Source organism: Phasianus colchicus, chromosome 35 (assembly GCF_987193195.1).
Source record: "Phasianus colchicus chromosome 35, bPhaCol1.hap1.1, whole genome shotgun sequence".
In the NCBI taxonomy this organism is placed as follows: domain Eukaryota; kingdom Metazoa; phylum Chordata; class Aves; order Galliformes; family Phasianidae; genus Phasianus; species Phasianus colchicus.
The window spans coordinates 193116-212902 of record NC_143470.1 but is presented as its reverse complement, the minus strand read 5'-3'; the positions used below and the strand labels follow the sequence as shown (position 1 = coordinate 212902).

The following is a 19787-nucleotide window of genomic DNA, read 5'->3' as shown; positions in this document are numbered from 1 at the left end:
CAACTCAAAACCACTTCCCCTTGGCCTGCCATTAGCTACACCATCAAAGAGTTGACTCCCCTCCTGTTTGTAGGCTCCCTTTATGTACTGGAAGGCTGCAAGGAGGTCACCCCGCTGCCTTCCCTTCTCCAGGCCAACAAGGAGATCTAGAGTGAAATGTAGAGGGGCAAAACCATCAATAAAGCCTTATCAGGGGCCTACCCTTTAAAAACCTCCAGAACGCCTGTGACAGTGTCATTGCGCCTTTTGACGCCAGCTCTTGTGCTGGTGGAGGGAGAAAGAATTGCGAGAGGGCATCAGAGCGTCTCACGGTGCTTTGATGCCCAGGGAAATCCAGCACAGTCTCTTCTGTCTTATCTGGATCACAACTTACGGGCTTTTGGCCTGGCAGGGCCCCTTTGGCCGGCTTGGAGAGGTCTGCAAATGCAGAGCTCCATGGGCCAGCCGGCCGGCCACCTCTCGCCTGGCAGTGCTCCCCTGAACGGCCAGCCGGCTTTCGGCCTGGCCCAACTGGCCGGCCAGGAGGCTTCAGGCCTCGGAAGGCTTCCCCAGCCAGTCAGCCAGCTTCACCAGAGATTCCGGATCTCCCTCAAGGCCTGAGTGCAGCCGCTCCACGCAGCCCCAAGGCAGACCATCCAGGCTGCCACAGCTGCCTCGTGGAGCACTCCAACTGCCCAGGCAGAGCACCAAGAAGAGCAGGCCTGGCAGGCTGCCCCCAGCCGACTGGCCTTTGATCTTCATTAGGCCTTGTTCTGCTGTGGAGGACAGGTGGAAGCAATTCACTTGTCTGGCAAAGGGTGGAGCCTGGTTCCAGCCCTCCCTACCCTCACGTAGGGGCTGGCTGCCAGCTGTGAGGGCTGTCAGCATGGAGGTGTGTTCTTTGTTGGTGTTCTGTGTGCCCTGATCTTCCGAGTGGGTTAAGCAGTTTTGTCTTTGTGTTCGGGTTGAGTTCTTTGCCTCTTGGGGGTAACTAGAAGCTGTGTCTGCTGTTGCCTGGGTGTCCAGTTGTTGTTTTGGGTGAAGGTTCTTTTTTGGAGTTTGTGGGCTGGGTCTCAGGAGGCCCCTGAGGGTCTCTGGCTTTGAGCATTAGTCAGTGGCAGTTGTTAGTTGTAGAGTGATCTGAGTGTGTGTGTGAATGGTGGTGCTTAGAGCTGTGTGAATTCCTTGGCGAGGCCAAGCGGCGTGGAGGTCCTTCTGCTTCTAGTTGTGCAAGGCAGGAGTGAAGTATGTTTCTCCGTTTCTGCAGCTGAGAGCGTTTTGTTTGCTCGTGCAGCTTTGCTGTGAGCGATGTGGAGCTGTCAGGCAGACTTGGGTTCCTTTGCCACTCTCCCAGCAGCAGTGAGACTAGTACTGCCTTCTGAAAGCGCACTGCAGCTGAGAAGTTAGTCAGGCTTGGCAGTGGAAATGCTGTGTTGGAGGGACTGTTGGTGGCCGTGAGGTGACAGCCCAAGCCTTGTATTGGCAACTGGTTTCTGTGGCATGGATTAAGTGTAGCTCATTTTAGGGGAGGAGCCTGGGGTTTGATTGAATCGTACTGTGGAATGGCGGAAAGGGAAAGCCCCTTTGGGTAAGAACATGCTGTGAGTTGTAGTGCTGTAGCACTGTCTTTCTACCTAGGCAAGGTAATAAATAAAAAAGTGTGCTGAGATAAGAATATTTGTAATCTGCATTTATGCAATTCATTTTAGCTAGGAACTCTAAACTGCACGTACAGAGATCCACTGGCTGTGTTTGACAGCGAGTCAATAAGAAAATAACCATCACAGAGGGACCGTTTAAGGCCACTGAAATCAAGTCGTTTCTGAGATGTGACTTGTCTGCCTCTTTACCTGATAATAACAATATGAAAATAAAACAAAAGATAATACATTATTATTTGTTTCTCTGTATTTTAAAGGTGATTCAAAGCTTTTGCTCTACTAAAAGTAATCTTACTCAAGACAAGGCTCTGGGCAGGAAACTGGAAATAAGACGGTGGACCAGGTGACAGAACAGGCAGTTGGCAAAGGCTTTAATTCCAGATGGCAAACTTAACATCTCTGAACCTGAGGCGGAACCTGTAAAATATTCCAGAGAGGACAGGAATCTAATTAATGATTTAGGAGGGAAGAGAGCAAGCTGACAGAGGGGTGCGCGCCCAGATGGACACACTGTTATGCCCTTCAGTATCTTATGGGAGTGGGTTCCAAGGAAGATGATAAAACGTACTCGGGGAACAGACACTACAAAGGACAATCCTAGTACCAGGAACAGGGCACAAGTGGGGCTATTGGGAAAGGGAGCCTTCTGGGGCAACAATGGCAAATTGATTTCTCGGAACTCCCAAGAAAAGGGGGGTATTGCTGTGTGTTGGTACTGGTAGCTTCTTAGGGTGGCTGCAGGCATTCCCTTGTAGAACTAATAAGGCACAGGAGGTAACTGAAGTGTTGTTGCAGGAGGTTATTCCAGGATGCCAGGGAACTACTTGCGCTGTCAAGGAAAGTGCAGGGCTGAAAGTTAAACTCATAAAGAAAAGATGAGTTGGTTACTAATTTGCTTTATCTCAATGTACACGGGAGGTGTTTTAGCCTGGGAAGAGACCTCCTTTTACAGTGTAACTCCTCTTACAGGTTCCGGGTTCTTTAGCAGCCAAAGGAGTGGCTCCAAACAATGGGACGTGGGTCCTGTACCCCCGGGGCCACCCCCACTGGTCCCCATGGAGGGAGTGGGGCCTGGGGGCACGCTGCTCGTTGAGGCAGAAATCATATTTTCCTGTTGATCCCTCCATCCACCTGTATTTGCATCCATCCTTTCATCCAACAATCGTTCCATCCACCCAGTGATCCTTCAATCTGTTTTTCCCTCCCTCCCTCCCTCCAACAGTTCTCTCCTCCATTGGTCCCTCTGTCCATCTGTTCCTCTGTCCCAGCAGCCTCCCCCTGTTACCCACCAGAACCTCCTCTGGAGCTTTGGGGATCTCCCCAGAATGGTGCCTTCAGGCATTTTCTTGCTCTCCTGCAAGTGCTCATTTTCTGGTCCCTCTCCCTTGCATCACCCCATCCCTTTGCTCAGCAGCCCTCCCCATTCTTAGTTGAAAGCCTCCCTTGTGAAGCTGCCATCCTACTGACAAAAATATCCTCGCCTCCCTTAGGGAGGTGGGTCCCATCCCTTCCAAGCAGACACCAATCCGCAAATAGGTGCTGCAGACGCAGAACCCAAGGCCCTGCCACCAGCACCAGTCCTGCAGCCAAGGACTGGCACGCACCACCTCCTTTCACCCCTGTCCCACAGCACCCCTGGGCCCCCACACCCTGGACTCCCAGCCCGAGAGCTCTGCAGTCCCTTTGGATGCCGTGTTACCCGTGCCCACCTTTCTTCCTGCTGGCCTTGCACGGTGAACCACACGAGGTGGAAGGTTGGATGGACCGCATCCATCGCTTGGAGGCACCTCAGCCTCCTCTCCAGCACTGAGGGCGCTGGAGCTGCGCTGGAGCTGCCGGCCCTTCTGTGGGGCAGGAGCGTCCTCTGCTGCCAGGATTCTCCAGCTTCAGTCCGTCACCAGCTGTGAGGCTGTGCCGTGGGGCTGCAGTGCGGGGCCTGCAGCTCAGAAAAGCCCCTGAGCACTGCGGAGACAAGCAGGCGCTCTGTGATGCCTTCACAGTGTTATTCGCTGTGGGAGAGACATGTTGTTTCTGCACTGGATATTGAGATGGACAGTTGAGTTAAAGAAGTGGAACATAACGCGTTTGTGTTCTGTAGCTTGTCTTTAGGAGTAGCTGGTGTGAAAAGTAGAAATATCATGTACATATTAGTAACATCTTTTAGAAACATAATTACTGAGCTATGCCACAAATTCTTCCTTACAAAGTTGCAATAGGTCTTAAATCTTTTAAACAATGTAGGTATAGTATTCTGAACTGGAAAACATTGTAAGACTGGTAAGCCAGCAAACGCGAAATACATTTAACAAGCTTTCCAGGAGCCAGGGCCTTTACACAAAGCAGAACTGTCCCACGCTGTGGCAATGTCAGGATGCCACAGGCAGACTCCAGGATACTCCCCTCTATCCTCCCTCCAAGCTCATCTCTATGCAAGGACAGACGGGTGACCAGAACAATGACCCAGTGTAAAGGGCACAAATGCCAGGGGGGTAATTAAACAATTAAGAGGTTAGGTTTATGTTTATGTTGTAAAGCAGGCATCCGAAAGTGATGACCGGATGTTTGTTAAGAAAGCCATGGTTAGAAGGCAATTAACCAATCAAGATATTTGTGTTTGGATGGCAAGGATTTGTGTTTGCTTGGTATTTGTGTGATTAGTGAAGCGTCCCAAAAGAGTGTGAACCTGCAGTACTCAGCCAGTGAGGAACCAGGGCAGAAAGAGATCAGCGTTGGGCAATAGGGGATAAAAGGTGGAGCACTGTTTTCTGTGAGCTCCTGCTTGCAGGAGGCCCAACATGGCAACTGCAACTAAAATCTGCTTTATCAGAGATACCGTCCTGGAAAATTATTTGGATACTTCCAACATCACCAACAGTTACAAACACCTGCAAAAGCAAACAGGAACCACGTCCTGTAGTGATAAGAACGCACAGCTTAGCAGACAGGAGCGTAGGGCTTGGGAGGAAGTTGTATCTCAGAGGTTGGTAGAGAATTTCACATCATGAAGGCAGCACCAGCAGAGTTTCTAACGGCAGTGCTATCCAGGAGTCCCAGCAGGAGGTGCTGGCACATTTGGTACGTGACCCCAGCACAAGGCAGCTCAGCATGAGGCATCAGGCAGAGCTGATGAGATGTGCGTTATGGACAAGTCATTCTTTCATAGGTACCATTCCATGACAGCAATTAACTGAGAGCAAAGGCTTGACACACACACCTGATGGTTTACACTCCCCCCAGTCAGGGCAAACAGACCAAGACTATGAGGCTGACCTGCAACCAGGCACAGTGCAGCTCAAGTTCCTTCTGCAGTCACTGGGGCAGCTTCCCCACCTCCAGCCCTACAGGCAACGTACACACAAAGCGCAGCACGGCTGGTCGTGCTCCACACTCAGACAGCAGGTTGACAAGTTGGAGCTTTACAAGGACGTGGAGATCACTTCATGATCTCTGCCTTCCATGCTGGAGCAGCAGCCAGTTGTACTTAGGTTTCTGAAGCCCCTTTCAGTCTCAGGAGGGAATAACACAGCCCAAATGCAATGGATGCAATGGGGCTCTCTCTAGGACACCTGCTGCCTCAGAAGAGTTCCCATCTCCTGAACAGCTATGGAGCTCCTACAAAAGCATCTCACACAAACAAGGAAGGAAAGAAAAACCCAGGACACTGGGGAGGGGCCCTACCTCTCAGCAGGTGATCCCTGTTCCGTGTACAGAGGATGGACATAAACTGCACCTCATCTGTTCCCCATTTCTTCTCCCCCACTTCGTATAGGCACTTACAGACATGGATGACAAAGTAAGGCTCATGGAGAAGACTGGGTGTACAGGAGATCTTTAATTCCTTGGAGCTAGAGCACTGCTGGCCCGTACTTGTCTACATCATGGATATTTTCCAACAAGCACCAACCAGGCACGGCAACCCACAACCAAAATGTCATTGCCCCTGCCAAGTAACCAGCCTGTCTAGAGACTTCTCATTAGAGACTTGCAAACAAGACTAGAACCATTATTCCCATTTCACAGGTTGGCTTCTCTTCACCACGCATCACATGAACAAGAATAGATTGGGAAGCACATTACTTCATGTTACTTACACACCTGAGCATCCTGCTGAGCAAAGGCATCACTCCCTCATCTCTGTTTGCCTGCAAAGACACAAGGATAGAAGACTCAGTTCACCAGAGCATCTACTGGAAACAACTCCTGAGAACTCCCCATTCAGGAACAGCTGCTGGAGATGGATAATGGAGTGCACCAAAGGGAACACTAGCTTACAAACACAGTGAAACACAGCTCAGCTGTGCTTCGGGCTTCCTTCTGAAACAAGCAGCAACCCACTTTACTGGGATGTTTAAAAAAGGGCCCACAGCACTCATGCACACCCAGAGTCAGAGTCTCCTCCCTGCAGAAGCTGGGTTTGAGGAGCAGGCCATGGGACACACAGGGAGAGAAAAAGCCAGCCTGGAGCTCCTCACCACTGAGTGCAGAGCTGTGCCCACAGCTCTGAAGATTCACCCCCTCCTCCCCTCAGCATGGCTCACCGCTGCGAGGGACACGAGGACCCTTCGAAACATGGAAGATGTGTCAGATACGATGTCATCCTCAAGGGAGCAGCCAGATTCTAGCAAGAACATACACACAGCACCCGTTAGGAGCAGGGCCACCACCTGGGTGCTGCCCACAACAAGATTTAAGGCAAGATTTAAGATACCAGCAACTGCTCGTGACGTGCAACCAGGTTTCTTTAATAATAATTTAGGTTAATGATAAATAAGAAGACATACATAACAAAGCAGTAAGTCCTTGGCCAGAACTTAAGCAATACGAAAGGAAGACTTCCAAACCTTCACAGCCCTCCTTAGTTTGTGCACGTCATACATGGTGGTGGCAGTCATCATCCCAGTGATCACTCTCTCAAAACTCCCACTCAGCTTCAAGTCACTTCAAGTCATCAATCAAATCCTAGAAGGCCAAGAGAGGAGAAAGGAGTTGGCAGAAGGTACGGCCTTCGAGGACAGAAGGAACTGAGCTGTTCACCACTCCTCTTCAGGCTCCAACCCTCCTTGCATCAACAACTGCTCTGAACTGAACAAGAACAAAACAACCTTGGTCAGGTAAAGTCTCCGCTGACCTTTCTCTTAGGGAGATTGGGTCGTTGTTCGCTTTTCACCCAAGTGACACAACCACGTTCACACATCTCTGCAGACCACCTACCCTGCCACTGGTGCTCTTAGAGGTGACCAGAACTCACTGACGTTGGGAAACGTTTAGTTTGGTCAAGACGTCGATGATGGCATCTTCATCCGTGCCTGCAAGAAACAAATGGAAGCTAGTCAGGCTGCTTGCACAAGAATCACAAGTGCCCTCTGCTCTTGTGCCACCTCCAGTCCCCTACACAGCCAGCTCTCCACAGCCCCAGGACTACAGCTATGCACACAAAGCTGCCAGGACCCACACCTCCAGGGCAGCTGCATTTCGGGACATGAAGGGCAGTTCTGTTTCCACTTTCCAAACATCTTTAGGGCAGTTGTGCAGCAGAGCAATGCAAGCAGCTACGCTTCCCTCTAACAAACCACCAGAGCAGCCATTCCCAGTGCTGGGGAAAAAATAAAAGCTGACCCGAGGAGGGAGGGAGATCGACTTACCAAAGCCCTTCATGGCCTTCCTGAGAGCCTGCGCTTCTTGCTCAGCACTGAAACCTGAGACCCCCTTGATTGTTGCCTAAGGCCACAAGAAAAGGATTTAGCAAAGGAAGGCTTGCCCCGATGCACACATAGAGTTGAAATGAAAAAAAACAAACATAAAAGATGAACACAGAGATGATAAAACTCCACCCACACAAGTGATATGTATCAGGCTTCTGTCTCACGCAGCAGCCTATTCTAGTGGGACTTTCCGAGCACATCAGAAAGAAGCCACAGGGACACAACTACATGGAGAACATTTCTCCACATTGCTGCCCATGGAGTTATCTGGTTTCCAGTGAAACAAAAGCTGGACCACCTGCCATCTGTGTTCAGGCCCACCAGGCCCTCTTCCTACCAGTTCTCCATGTCAGTCATAAAGCAGCGTGCTCCCATCATAGCCCTAGTCCTGACTTGTAGCAGGTAAGGACCGTTATTCTGCACCATTACTTTTGCTCTGCTCGACGCTGGTGAGGCTGCACCTGGAGAACAGCGTCCAGGTCTGGGCTCCCAGTACAAGAGACAGCTGGACATACTGGAAAGAGTCCAGCGGAGGGCTACCAAGATGGTGAAGGGACTGGAGCACCTCTTCTACCACAAGAGGCTGAGAGAGAGGGGCTGCTCAGCCTGGAGAAGGGCAGCTCAGGGGATCCCACCCACGGCCACCAATCCCTGCAGGGAGGGGCACAGAGGACGGAGCCAGGCTGCATCCAGCGGAGCCCAGCGCCAGGACCAGAGGTTGCCACCACACAAAACAGCGCTCAGCTCCACGGAGCCGGGGCTTTGGAAAACAGGCACGGGAACAACCACTGCACGGGCGGAACCCTGTGGGCTGAACCAGGAGGGAGCAGCGCGCCCAGAGAGTTGATCTGCAAAAATCCTTTTTCCAGAGAAGCCGCGCCGAGTTCCCGCAACACGACGACCGCAGGCATCGCCGCGGGCAGCCGGGCCGGGGCCGTCCGGGGCGCGCGCGCTGATGACGCAATGACGGCGCGACCGCGGGAGGAAACGACCCCGCGCCCAGCACCCGCCCCGCTCGGCACACCGACCAATGGCAGAGCGGAGGAGGCGGGGCCGAGCGCGGGCTCTCCGCCAACGGCGGCCGCGGCCGCGGGCGCCGCCGCCGCCCCCGTCCGTCCCCCGTCGGAACGCAGCCGATCTCGGAGGGGGAACCGCGCCGTCCTCCGTCGTGGCGGCGAGGCGCTGCCGGGCTGCGAGAAGCGGCGGCTGACCGCGAGCGGCGGGACCCGCCCGGTGCCCGGGAGCGGCTCCCGGCTGAGCCGGGCGGCCCCGAAAGAGAGGGAGCGATCCCACGGATCGACTCGCGTTCGAGCCCGGCACGGAGTCCGGCGGGCGCCTTCGCTTCTCGCTCGGCTCCGATCGTCGGCGGCGCCGTGCTGAGCTGCTGCCCCGCAGCTGCCGTCTCCAAGCGCCGCTTTCCGTCTGTCCGTCTGTCCCCGCGCGGAGCTCCCGGAGCTGCGCGAAGCCGACGTGGAGCCGCTTCGTGTTGGCCCCGAGGAGGGAAGCTGTGAGGGGGGAACGATCGTTCGGACGGGAGCCGGCTGGGAATGCGGTCATTTCTCTGTGGGTTGCTCTGCGTGTTCAACGATTAAACGTTCAGCGTTCGTTTTGCTACGTCTCTGCCCGCGGTCGTTTCTGCAGCTCCACGAACCCACCGCGTCCAGTGCCCACCGCTGGGGAAGGACGGGGCGGCGCAAACGGCCGCGTCGTAGGACTGCGACCACCAGCCCCGTTCCTCCCCCCGCGTCCCCTGCCCTCCTCAGCACCGCGTGGGAAATGTTGGGGTGGGATTCTGGGAGAGCTGGGGCGGCTCAGCCTGCAGAAGAGGCTCGGGCAGATCCCGGGCACGGCCATCGGTCCCTGCAGGGAGGTGCGGAGAGCAGGGAGCCAGGCTGCGCCCGGCGCTGCCCAGCAGCAGGACCGGAGGCTCGCGCTGCAGCACAGCAGGTTCCCGTGCAATGCTGCCACCGCCGCGCTGCTGCTCCCTGCTTGCACTAGGCATGCTGCAGAGCACGTGCAGACGGTGCACGCCACAATCCCCCAGTATCCCTGTTCCACCCTTTCTCCAGCTCCAGACCCCGTTTCCACCTCACAGAAGCCCCGCTCACACCTTTCCCCCCGTGGATTCCCCACAACCCCCCTATCCACCCCCGGATTTTCTTTCCATCTCTAGAAGCTTCTCTAACCCCTTTCTCCCTCCCACGACCTCCCCTCTCCACCCCTGGAGTCATGCAGAAGAATCTGGAGATGTGCTAGAGGGGTTTGGGGCGTGCGGGGGGGGGCCCAGGTAGGTCCAGGGAGTCCAGGGAGTCCTTGCATTCATCCAGAAGGGTCTGCAGATGTCCAGGTAGGGTCTTGAGGGTGCCCAGGGGGTCTCCAGGATAGTCCCAGGGATCCCTTGAAGGACCTGGAAGCTCCGAGGATGGGCCCAGGAGTTCCCAGGAGCCACTGGGATGATCTGGAGATGTCCCACCAGTAGAGTCTGGTAGGGTCCAGAGAATCGTCATGTGAGGCTGAGTGGTCCTGGAGTCATCCAGAAGGGTCTGGGGATGTCCCAGAGAGAACTTGGAGGGTCCAGGGGATCCTCACGTTGATCCAGGGAGTCCTCGGATTCATCCAGAAGGGTCTGCAGATGTCCTGGAATGAGCCTGTGGGGTCCACGGAGTCCTCAAGTGGGTTCAGAGGGTCCTGTAGTCTTCTGCAAGGATCTGTAGTCTTCTGAAAGGCTCTGGAGATGTCCCAGAGATGTCTTGAGGTGTCTGGGGCTCCTGGACTCATCCAGAAGGGTCTGGAGATGTCCCAGAGGGGTGTCGGGGTGACCAGAGTGTCCCTAGTGGTTCCTGCTGTGCTCCAGTGTTCTCAAATGGGGATTTTCAGGACAACCTCACATAGTGACATGTTCTCAGTCTGCTCTGTCCCCGTGAGATCGCCACCAAAAATGTCTGTTTCCATTAAAATAAATACAGAATCACAGAATTGCCAGGGTTGGAAGGGACCTCAAGGATCATGAATCTCCAACCCCCCTGCCACACGCAGGGCCACCAACCATTCCACCTAATGCTGGACCAGGCTGCCCAGGGCCGCATCCAATCTGGCCTTGAACACCTCCAGGGACGGGGCATCCACAACCTCCCTGGGCAGCCTGTTCCAGTACCTCACCACTCTCTCCGTAAAGAATTTCCCCCTGACGTCCAACCTAAATCTCCCTTCCCTCAGCTTAAAACCATTTCCCCTTGTCCTGCTGTCACTCACCCTTTCAAAGAGTTGATTCCCCTCCTGTTTGTAGGCTCCCTTTAGGTACTGAAAGGCTGCAATGAGGTCACCCTGCAGCCTTCTTTTCTCCAGGCTGAACAAGCCCAGCTCTTTCAGCCTGTCCTCATAGGGACGGTGCTCCAGTCCCCTGATCGTGGCCCTCCTCTGGACCCTCTCCAACAGCTCCCTGTCTTTCTCGTACTGGGGGCTCCAGACCTGGACGCAGTATTCCAGATGGGGCCTCACAAGAGCAGAGTAGAGGGGAACAATCACCTCTCTGTCCCTGCTGGCCACCCCTCTTTTGATGGAGCCCAGGATCCCATTTGCCTTCCGAGCCGCAAGGGCACGCTGCTGGCTCATGTTAAGTTTTTCGTCTACAATACGTCAATTTTGTTCTATGTTGTTGTATTCTGTTGTATTTTGATGTGGAACAGCATCACGGCTGTTCCACATCGAGGTCACCCTGTGTCACGGTGTCACCTGAAGACAGTGACACTCAGTGCCATCCAGTGAAGGTGACACCACCAACCCCATGTCACAGCCCACGTGTCCCCCGACTGTCCCCAGCCCCCCTCCCTGAACCCCTCCTCGCCACCTCTTCAATGAGGATGTCACCGCGCTGCAGTTGTGCCACCATGGCAGGGGAGACAGCTGGGGACAGTCACGGACAGCCAGGGTGACAGCGTCACCCGGCTCCAGGAGCTGCAGGATGCTGATGGGGCTCTCGAGGTACGTTGGTACGGCCCCGGGTTCCACGGTTACAGTGACAGTGAGAACTTTGGGGACAGGCGGTTGTCCCAGTGTCACCTGGTGGCCTGGGGAGAGTTGTTTCCTTGGTGCCTAGCACAGGGGATTGGCGAGAAACATCCATTCCTGAAAGGAAGTGGGGAAAAAATACAACAAAATTGACATAGCTTATATTTTAATGGAAACAGACATTATTGGGAGCGATCTCATGGGGACAAAGCAGCCCGAGAACGTGTCACTACATGAGGCTGTCCTAAAATTCCCCATTCGAGAACTCTGGGGCACACCAGGAACCACTAGGGGACACTCTGGAGCACACCAGGAACCACTAGGGGACACTCTGGTCACCCCGACACCCCTCTGGGACATGGCCAGACCATTCTTGATGAATGCAAACACTCCCTGGACCCGCCTGGGGACACCCTGCATGCCCCAAACCCCTCTAGGACATCTCCAGATTCTTCTGCATGACTCCAGGGCTGGATAGGGGAGGTTGCGTGGGGGGGAAAGGGGTTAGTGAGGCTTCTAGAGGTGGAAAGATGGTCTGGAGTTGGAGAAAGGGTGGAACAAGGAAACTGGGGGATCTGATGAGCCAGAAGCCCTGTGATGCGGAAAGGGGGCCTGGGGGTGGAGAGAGGGGATTTTGAGGGGGAAAAGGGGAGAAAGAGGCTTCTGTGAGTGGAAAGGGGGTCTGGGGGTGGAGGGGTACATTGTGGTGGGGAATACTATGGAGGGGAACTTGAGGGGTTGAAAGGGGAAGAGGGGGCTTTTCAGGGCAGAAAGGGGGGTCTGGGAGTGGACGGGGGATTGTGAGGGGGAAAAAAAAGGTGAGTGGGGTCTCTACTGGGAGGAAAGGGGGTATAGGAATGGAGAGGGGGTGGCAGGGGAAATCTGGGGGTTGTGGGGGGCTTCTACGGGTTGGAAGGGGAGTCTGGGGTAGACCTCAGGGGAGTACTGGGGGGAGAAGAGGAGAGTGGGTTGCCTATGGGGTTGAAAAAGAGTTGGAGGGGAATTTAGTGGGCTGTGGAAGGGGAAGGGGTGAACAGAGCCTCTACAAGGCAGAAAGTGCATCTGAGGCCGGAGGGAGGAGTGGGAGGAGAGAGCCAGGCGTTGTGGGGGGCTTCTGTTGGGCAGAAAAGGAGTCCGGTTGGGGGGAATGGAGGTCCAAGTGGGGGAAACAGACTCCAGGGGTCAGGGAAGAGTACACGGGGGGGGTACAGGGGGCTCTAAGGTCAGAAAAAGGGGCCAGGAGGTGGGGGGAGAAGGGAGGACACGGGACCCTGGGGGTCAAAGAGAGGGGAATAGGGGAATAATCGGAGACTCTGTGGATCAGAATGGGGGAATTGGAGTGGGAGTACCTGGGGGAGGAGAGGGGATTCTGGGGGTCAGAATGGGGGAGGCACAGAGGGGAGGGGTGGAAGAGGACTACAGTGATCAGAACGGGGGAACTGGAAGGGGAGTAAACAGGGGGGGAGGAGGAGCAACCCCGGGGGTCACACGGAGGGACGGGGGGGTTGTGGGCGACCAGCGGCAGGGGGAGGGGAGGAGGGCAGTGAAACACAGGGGGTGGGGGAGGCGGGGAGACACAGGGCAGCCGCCCCCGCCGAGCGGAAGCCCCGAGCGGCACAGAGACCCCACGGGGCAACGCGGAGCGGCACGCGGCCCCCAACCCCCTTCACCCCGGCCCCCGCCCCGGTGCCCCCCCCGAACGCCCACCCGTCGAAGCCGAGGCGGCGCTCGGAGCCCCGCGGTGCCCCGCACCACTTCCGCACGGCCGCCTCCCGCTCGGGTCGCGGGGCTGATGACGTCACTCGGCGGGGACGGCGCAGGCGCCGCAGCAACGGAGCGGCGCAGGCGCGCTGAGGCGCCGTCGCTCCGGCGACGCCGTCGCGCATGCGCCGTCGCCGCGGGGCCGGCTTCGCGCGCTGCGATGAGGGAGGGCGCGCCGTCGCCACGGCAACGCGGCCTGCACGCACGGCCTGAAGCCGGAGTGGGGCTGGAGGGACGGCGGGGGGCGAAGATGAGTGGGGGGGAACGGAGAACCCTCAGGGATCTCCTGCGGAGCTGGGGGAGGGGAAGGGGAAGGGCGGAGCTCCGGGGATGGCGGCCCGGAGGGAGTGGGGCTGTGGGGTGGGAGATCCGCAGGGAGACGCAGTGGAACGCTGGGATCCGGGCAGAACGTGGAGATATGGGAAAAGGAGCACCGGGATCTGGACAACACGGTGAGAGCTAGGCTGAAAGGAAGCAGGGAAAGGAAGAAAGGAAAGTGAAAAAGAGAAGAAAGAAGGGCAAAGAAAGGGAAGAAAGACAGGAAAGAAAGAGAGAGAGAGAGAGAAAGGAAGAAGGGAGGAAGGGGGGAAGGGAGGGAGGAAAGGGAAGGGAAGGAAGGGAAAGGGAAGGGGAAGGGAAGGGAAGAAGGGGAAGGGGAATCTCCATCCCCTGTTGGACGCAGGGGGGAACGCAGCGAGCAAGGATCCGGATCAGGCTGAGGTACTCAGTGCCTTCTTTGCCTCAGTCTTTCCCAGTGAGGCGGGTTGTTCCCTGGGCACACAGCCCTTTGTGCTGGTAGATAGGGATGGGGAACAGAATAGGCATAACCCACGGCGAGATGGCTTTGGACCTGCTCCGAAAGCTGCACGCCCACAAGTCCATGGGGCCGGATGGATTGCAGCCTGGGGTGCTGAGGGAGTTGGCAGATGTGGCTGCAAAGCCGCTCTCCATCATCCTTCAGCAGCCCTGGCTAAGCGGGGATGTGTCCCTGACCGTCCCTGAATGCGTCCAAAAGACGTCTGGCTGTGGTGCTCAGGGACATGATTTAGTGGTGGGTTGTTAGAGTGAGGGGAGGATGGTCAGGTTGCGGTTGGACTCGGTGATCTTTAATGTTCTGTAGTCCCCCAGGTCCTGCAGGGCGGCGCTGCATTCACTGAGCAGCAAGGCGTGGTGCAGGGGATGTACCGCCTGTCCGGCGTCCGGCAGTTACGCCTGCCAGCTCAATAAAAGCTGTCCCTAAGATGCTGTGCTGTGCAGCTGTGGAGCCACACTGCTCCGCAACAGGTATAATGTGTCCTGATTAAAAAAATAATAATAATAAAATAAAAATTTGGAAATTGGGACAAAACACAGCAGCGTCACTTTAAAATGCAATTTGTGTTTTCATTGCCAGGGGTATTACAGCCCAAAGGTTATAAAGAAGTTCATATAAAGGAGGATAAAATACAGATGTTCCATACAGAAAAGCAAAGAGGAAAGGTTGTGAGGGGTTTCCCAATGAGAGGTAAGATTCCAGAAAGGGACGCGTACAGAGAACCCAGAGGGATACTGAGGCAAAGGTAACAGTGACTGCTACAAAACCAATGGTACAGAGAGAGAATTCCCTGCCAGGAGTAGCTCACAGTCCAGTGATAAAGATTCACAGCACTGGCTGCAAGCTGTGTTTTAATTAAAAACGCTAATTAAAAACAATCTGGATTTCTGAGTTAGCTGTACTTTTAGTAGGGGGGGATGGCTAAACGGTGCTGCAAAAGAGGGGTGCAAGAAGGGGCACAGCAATGGGGGGTTCTGCACAGAGGAAGCGATGCAAAGCCTCATGCAAACCGGAGGGCTAAGGGGGGTGGCAGGCTATTGGGGCCACAGCAACGAAGCGGGGGGGGCACAGGAAGGGAAGCAGGAATGGGAACTGGTGGGGGGAGGAGGAGGAAGGCAATATGGCCGAAGTGTGCAAGATGGGATGGTGTTTTTCACAGCAGGTGGAAGGGTGATGGGCTGTACACGTGTGTGTGGCACAGGGGGTGGAGCCGAGTGCAGTGGCCGAGTCCTAACTGGGCAACGTCAGGTGTCAGCAACAGCAGGAGAACTTGGAGCACTGCCTCCAACGAGAGCAGTGCCAGGATGGCAGCTTGGTGGTCCAAAGCTGCATAGTTTCTACTCTGGACCAGTAGTAGTGCAGCAGCTCATGGAATGTCGCTGGACAAATCAGGCCGTGCGCTCTTTGTCAATCCCTAATTGTGACTGTTTTTTCTTGACTGCAACTAAACTTGGGTGGAGCGGCTGTGGGGGCGGGGCCTCGGGGTGCTCTCTATTGCCATAGGGGATGGGATTGGGATCGGAATTGGGATTGGGGATGTGGGATTGCGATTGGGGTGAGGGATTGAGATTGACAGGTGGGTGATGGGCTTGGGATGAGGGACTGGGAATGAGATTTGGAAGTGGGAGTGGGATGTGGGCTGTAGGATGTGGGGTTGGGATGTTGACTGTGGGCTTGGAATGTGAGATTTGGCACTGAGGGTGCCCTCAGTCCCCTCATCAAATCATTGATGAAGGTGTTCAATAGGAGCAGCCCCAGTACTGAGCCCTGGGGGGCAGCACTTGTGAGCGGCAGCCAGATGGCAAATCCTGCTGTGTGTGTACAGAGTTGGTTGGGTCCCTGTCTGAAGACAAAACTGGCAGGACCCAAACAACGTGGGGGCAGAAGAGCCATGGCTTGGGAGCTATCTTTATGCCTTTCTGCAAGTCAGGCCCTGCTGCTCCTGCTTCACCCCTGCATGGGAACTGCCCCTGTCGGAGTCTCTTCTGGCCAGGGCAATTCCCCTCCGTCTACCCGTGCCTGCTGCCCATCCCCACAGCAATTCATGGTACTGGCAGCACAGGAAGCTGTGTGAAACACCCTCTGCATCCCGCTGCACAAAGGACTGCAGGGAGAGAGGAAGGCTGGGGCTGGTGGTGGCAGCAGAGGGACACGGCCATCTGTGGTGCCCCATCCTGCCCCAGAGGCAGGTATGAGGAGCTGGGGGCTGTGACAGGGCCCAAATGACTGCAGGCAGAGGGACACAGCAAAGGGAACACAAAGCTTTTAATAACGTATCATAGAAAACAAGGAGTCACAGTAAGGACGATAATCCTAAAATTCCCATCCCACAAGAGTTCATTGCCAGATGACGTCCCATCCCACTGCCGCGATGACTCCGGAGGACAGCTTGGTTCTGGAAAGGAGGGATGGGGCCGCTGGCGGTGCCTCTGGAACGCTGCCGCTGCTGCCTGGTGCTGTGGGGCCGGCGAGGAGCGCAGGGTTACGGGTAGCCATACTGGTCGGCTATGGCCATGTCTATCTCCCGCTGCACCAGGAACTGCACGGGGCCGATCTTCATCTGCTGGGCCGCCCGCTGCCGCTCCTCCTGGGCCAGCTTCTTCATGCGCTCCCGCTCGGGCCGCTGCTCGGCTGTGATGGGCAGCGACACCTCCATCACTATGGGTACCGCACCGCCGCCCGCCCGTGGCCCCACGCAGGACACAAAGTCCCCGGGGCGCTGCGGCCGAGGCTGCTGCTGGTGCAGCACTGGTGGTGGTGGTGGTGATGGTGGTGGTGATGGTGGGTCCCTCCGCAGCGGTGAGCTCCTCTGCGGGGACGGGCGCAGGCAGCTCGGCGCCGTCTTCTCGGCAGTGCCCCCCTTTTGCCCCGTGCTGCCTGGAGATGCCGGCGCTGCCTTGTCTGTGCCGCTGTCTTGGGGCCGGAGGGCAGCAGGGCCGGTGCTGGCCGAGGGTTGGGGCTGCGCAGAGGGTGGCTGGCGCACCGGGCCCACCACAGTCACCCTCTGCCCCAGCGGGTGCACGACCTGGATGGATTTACACAAGTGCACGCGCAGCTCGCTGGCAGTGCCCGCTTGCCCGCTGCTGCTGGCTCCTGCGCTGGCCCCAGACAGCTTCGCTGGGCACAGGCGCTTGCGGCCTTTTCTCTCTGCTCTTTCCCTGCGCGGCGGCAGCTTCCTTTTCCTGGCTGGAGCGCTGGTGGTGGGCTGCTCCTGCTGGGAGCTCTCCCCTTTCTGGGGGGTGCCGGCAGGCGCAGGGCGCTTGGCCCGCTTGGTGCTGCCCCTCTTCTTCTTTTCTGCCACCCGGCTGGGGACAGAGCCCGGTGTCGGGGGCGAGTGAGCCTGAACCTCCTGGGGCTCCATCTGCTGCACCTCCTCGGTGGGCTGTGCGCTTTGGGCTGAGGGAGGCGTGGTGACAGCCAGCGTGGTCGGCCGTGGACTGAGCCGGGCACTCGCAGGTGGCGTGATGGGGCGCAGCTGCGACAACCCACACTGCAGCTCAGGCAGGAACCCGGGGGATGGTGGGAGCCCCCAGAAGGGGTCGGCGGGCGTCCCGGAGGCAGGCTGTGTGCTGAGCTCTCTGCTGTCCCTGGGGTTGTCAGGGAGCTCAGCGACGAAGCATCCTGGGGCAGGGCTGCCGGGGTTCTCATGGGGGACCTCTACAGCTCTTGCCACGTCTGAAAATGCAAGAACATCCCCCAGAATGGTGATGATAGCCTTCCCGCACCCACTCTGTGCAAACACGCACCTGCAGCTCTGCAGCCCCCAAACTCACCGTTGATCCAAGACAGCAAACCCTGGATGTCCGTGATGTCCTCCAGCACATCCGAGCTGGTCGCCACTGCAGGGAAAAGCAACAAAATCCCAAAGAGTCAATGCCAGCTCACCCGTACCATGTTCACAGTAAGGGATCTAGGCTAAACATTGGCTTCCCACTATCAATCAGGACAGGAAAGGTAACCGTAAATCCCCGCACCATTCCACAGATGCACTGCTTTTGTCCCTACAACAACAGATTGTATGTTGATTTCACAGACACCAGCAGGCAGAGAAGTAGTGTCCAGTAAGCCCATGTCCCCCCGGGAAGCAGAAAGGTGCTACTTTGATAGCCCAAACACAAACTGACACAAACACTTCTCACTGCCCCTTCCTGCACTCCAAACGGATGCTTACTTGACATCGCCTACAGCACTGCAACTGCAATCTTCAGCTGCCTTGACTCCTGAGTTCTCCTTCTGGACAGGAACCCTACAGAAAGTATCAACAAGTGAAAAGTCACAAGGAAGAAGCATTGCCCAGCTTTCTTCTGCCATGCAATGTAGTCTCTGGAGGAGGGCAATGCTTGGACATCAGCTGGCTGCAACAGCTGCCCATCACTAGCTCCAGCTTGTGTCTGACTGCCATGGCTTCTGTCAGCAAGTGCCCCCCGGTCCCCTTTTCCCCCACAGCTGTGCTGATCGTCCATGTCCACAGCTGAGCAGCTGGCTCTCTGCCGTGACTGCAGCGCGGTGTGGTGAAACACCTGCTGGGTATGGCACACCAAGCAATCCATGGAGCAGTGAGCCACAAGTTGCACTCTGTGAAGTCTGCGCTCTGCTTCCTTGGAAAGGTCTGACATGAAGGGGGGGCTCGGCAGCAGTTTTCCAGGGGAGGAATGACATTTCATCATCCTCACCGAATCGTGGGATGGAATCTCAACAAGAACCCATTTCCTCTGGATACAGCCAGAAGGGCACTGCTGGAGCTGGGAACTCCTCCCCAGCCCAGCTTTTCTGCTGAGACACCTCCCGGCAACCAGCCAGCACCAAACCCAGCTCACCTGGTCACTGCTCAGCCCGAGCTGTGCCCAGCTCACACACACGCCGCAGCGCTGCTTCCAGTGGGCTCTCACAGGGTGATCTCTCTCAAGAAAAGCACAGAGCTCAGTCTCTGCGTGCAGCACGCTCACCAGAGCACCAGCTCTGCTCACCAGCTGTGGCACAAACGCTCCCACCCTGGCACCAACTGTGACCTCAGCGAGTGCCTGCATCGCTTCTGTGCTCTCATCACAGGCAAAGGGAGTGGTCACCTCCTAGACCCACGTTTTAGGAAACCAACGCCAGGGTCACCCAGTGGGGTGAATGGGGGTGATTGAATGGGGGTTAATTGAAGTAAAACAACAGAGAAGTGAAGATGACTCTTGTGCAGCCCAATGAAAACGCAGTATGGCCTCGTAGTGGTCAGAAGAGTCCCAGAGGAAGTAGTGGGAACTGGGAGGAGTGCACAGCAGTATGGACCAGAGAAGTGCAGTGTGGCAAAGTAAAACCCAGTGAGGACCAGTATGGGCTCAGAGTGGTCAGTGGAGGCCTATAGGAATGAGTAGAAACCAGTGGGAAGCACATCTGTGTGCCCCAGGGCCGGTGCTGGCCTCTGCCTCTGGCTTTGGGCCCCAGGGCTGGTGCTGGGCTCTCTGGCTGGAGCTGCAGACTTCAGGGCCGGCACCAGCCTCTCAGGCTGTGGCTTCAGGCCCGAAGCTGGTGCTGGCTTCTTGTGTTGTGGCTTCAGGTTTAGGCCCAGGACTCGTGCCAGCCTCTCTGGCCGGGGCTGGGCTTTAATCCCCAGGGTCGGTGCTGGCCACTCAGGCTGTGGCTTCAGGTCCCGTGGCCAGGGCCAGCCTCTCTGGCTCTGTTTGTAGGCCCCAGGGCCACTGCTGGCTTCTCTGGCAGCATCTTTATGTCCCAGGGCTGGTGCCAGCCTCTCTAACTGGGGCCGTGACTTTAAGCTCCTGGACTGGTTCCTGCCTTTTGGGCTCTGGCCCAGAGTCACCAGGGCTGGTACCAAATTTTAAGAAAACAACACGAGGGCCACCCAATGGCATTATCTGA

General features: G+C 56.4%; 1 long non-coding RNA gene across 1 annotated transcript; it reads right to left on the bottom strand.

Annotated features, from left to right (window-relative positions):
- Positions 1–1869: 1869 nt before the first annotated feature.
- LOC149913643 (uncharacterized) lies at positions 1870–6722 on the bottom strand. The gene is made up of 4 exons (XR_016461033.1): positions 6482–6722; positions 6179–6258; positions 3350–5782; positions 1870–2469 (listed from the first exon to the last, which is right to left on the bottom strand). It is a non-coding gene; the product is annotated as an uncharacterized LOC149913643 (long non-coding RNA).
- Between the last annotated feature and the right edge of the window lie 13065 nt (positions 6723–19787).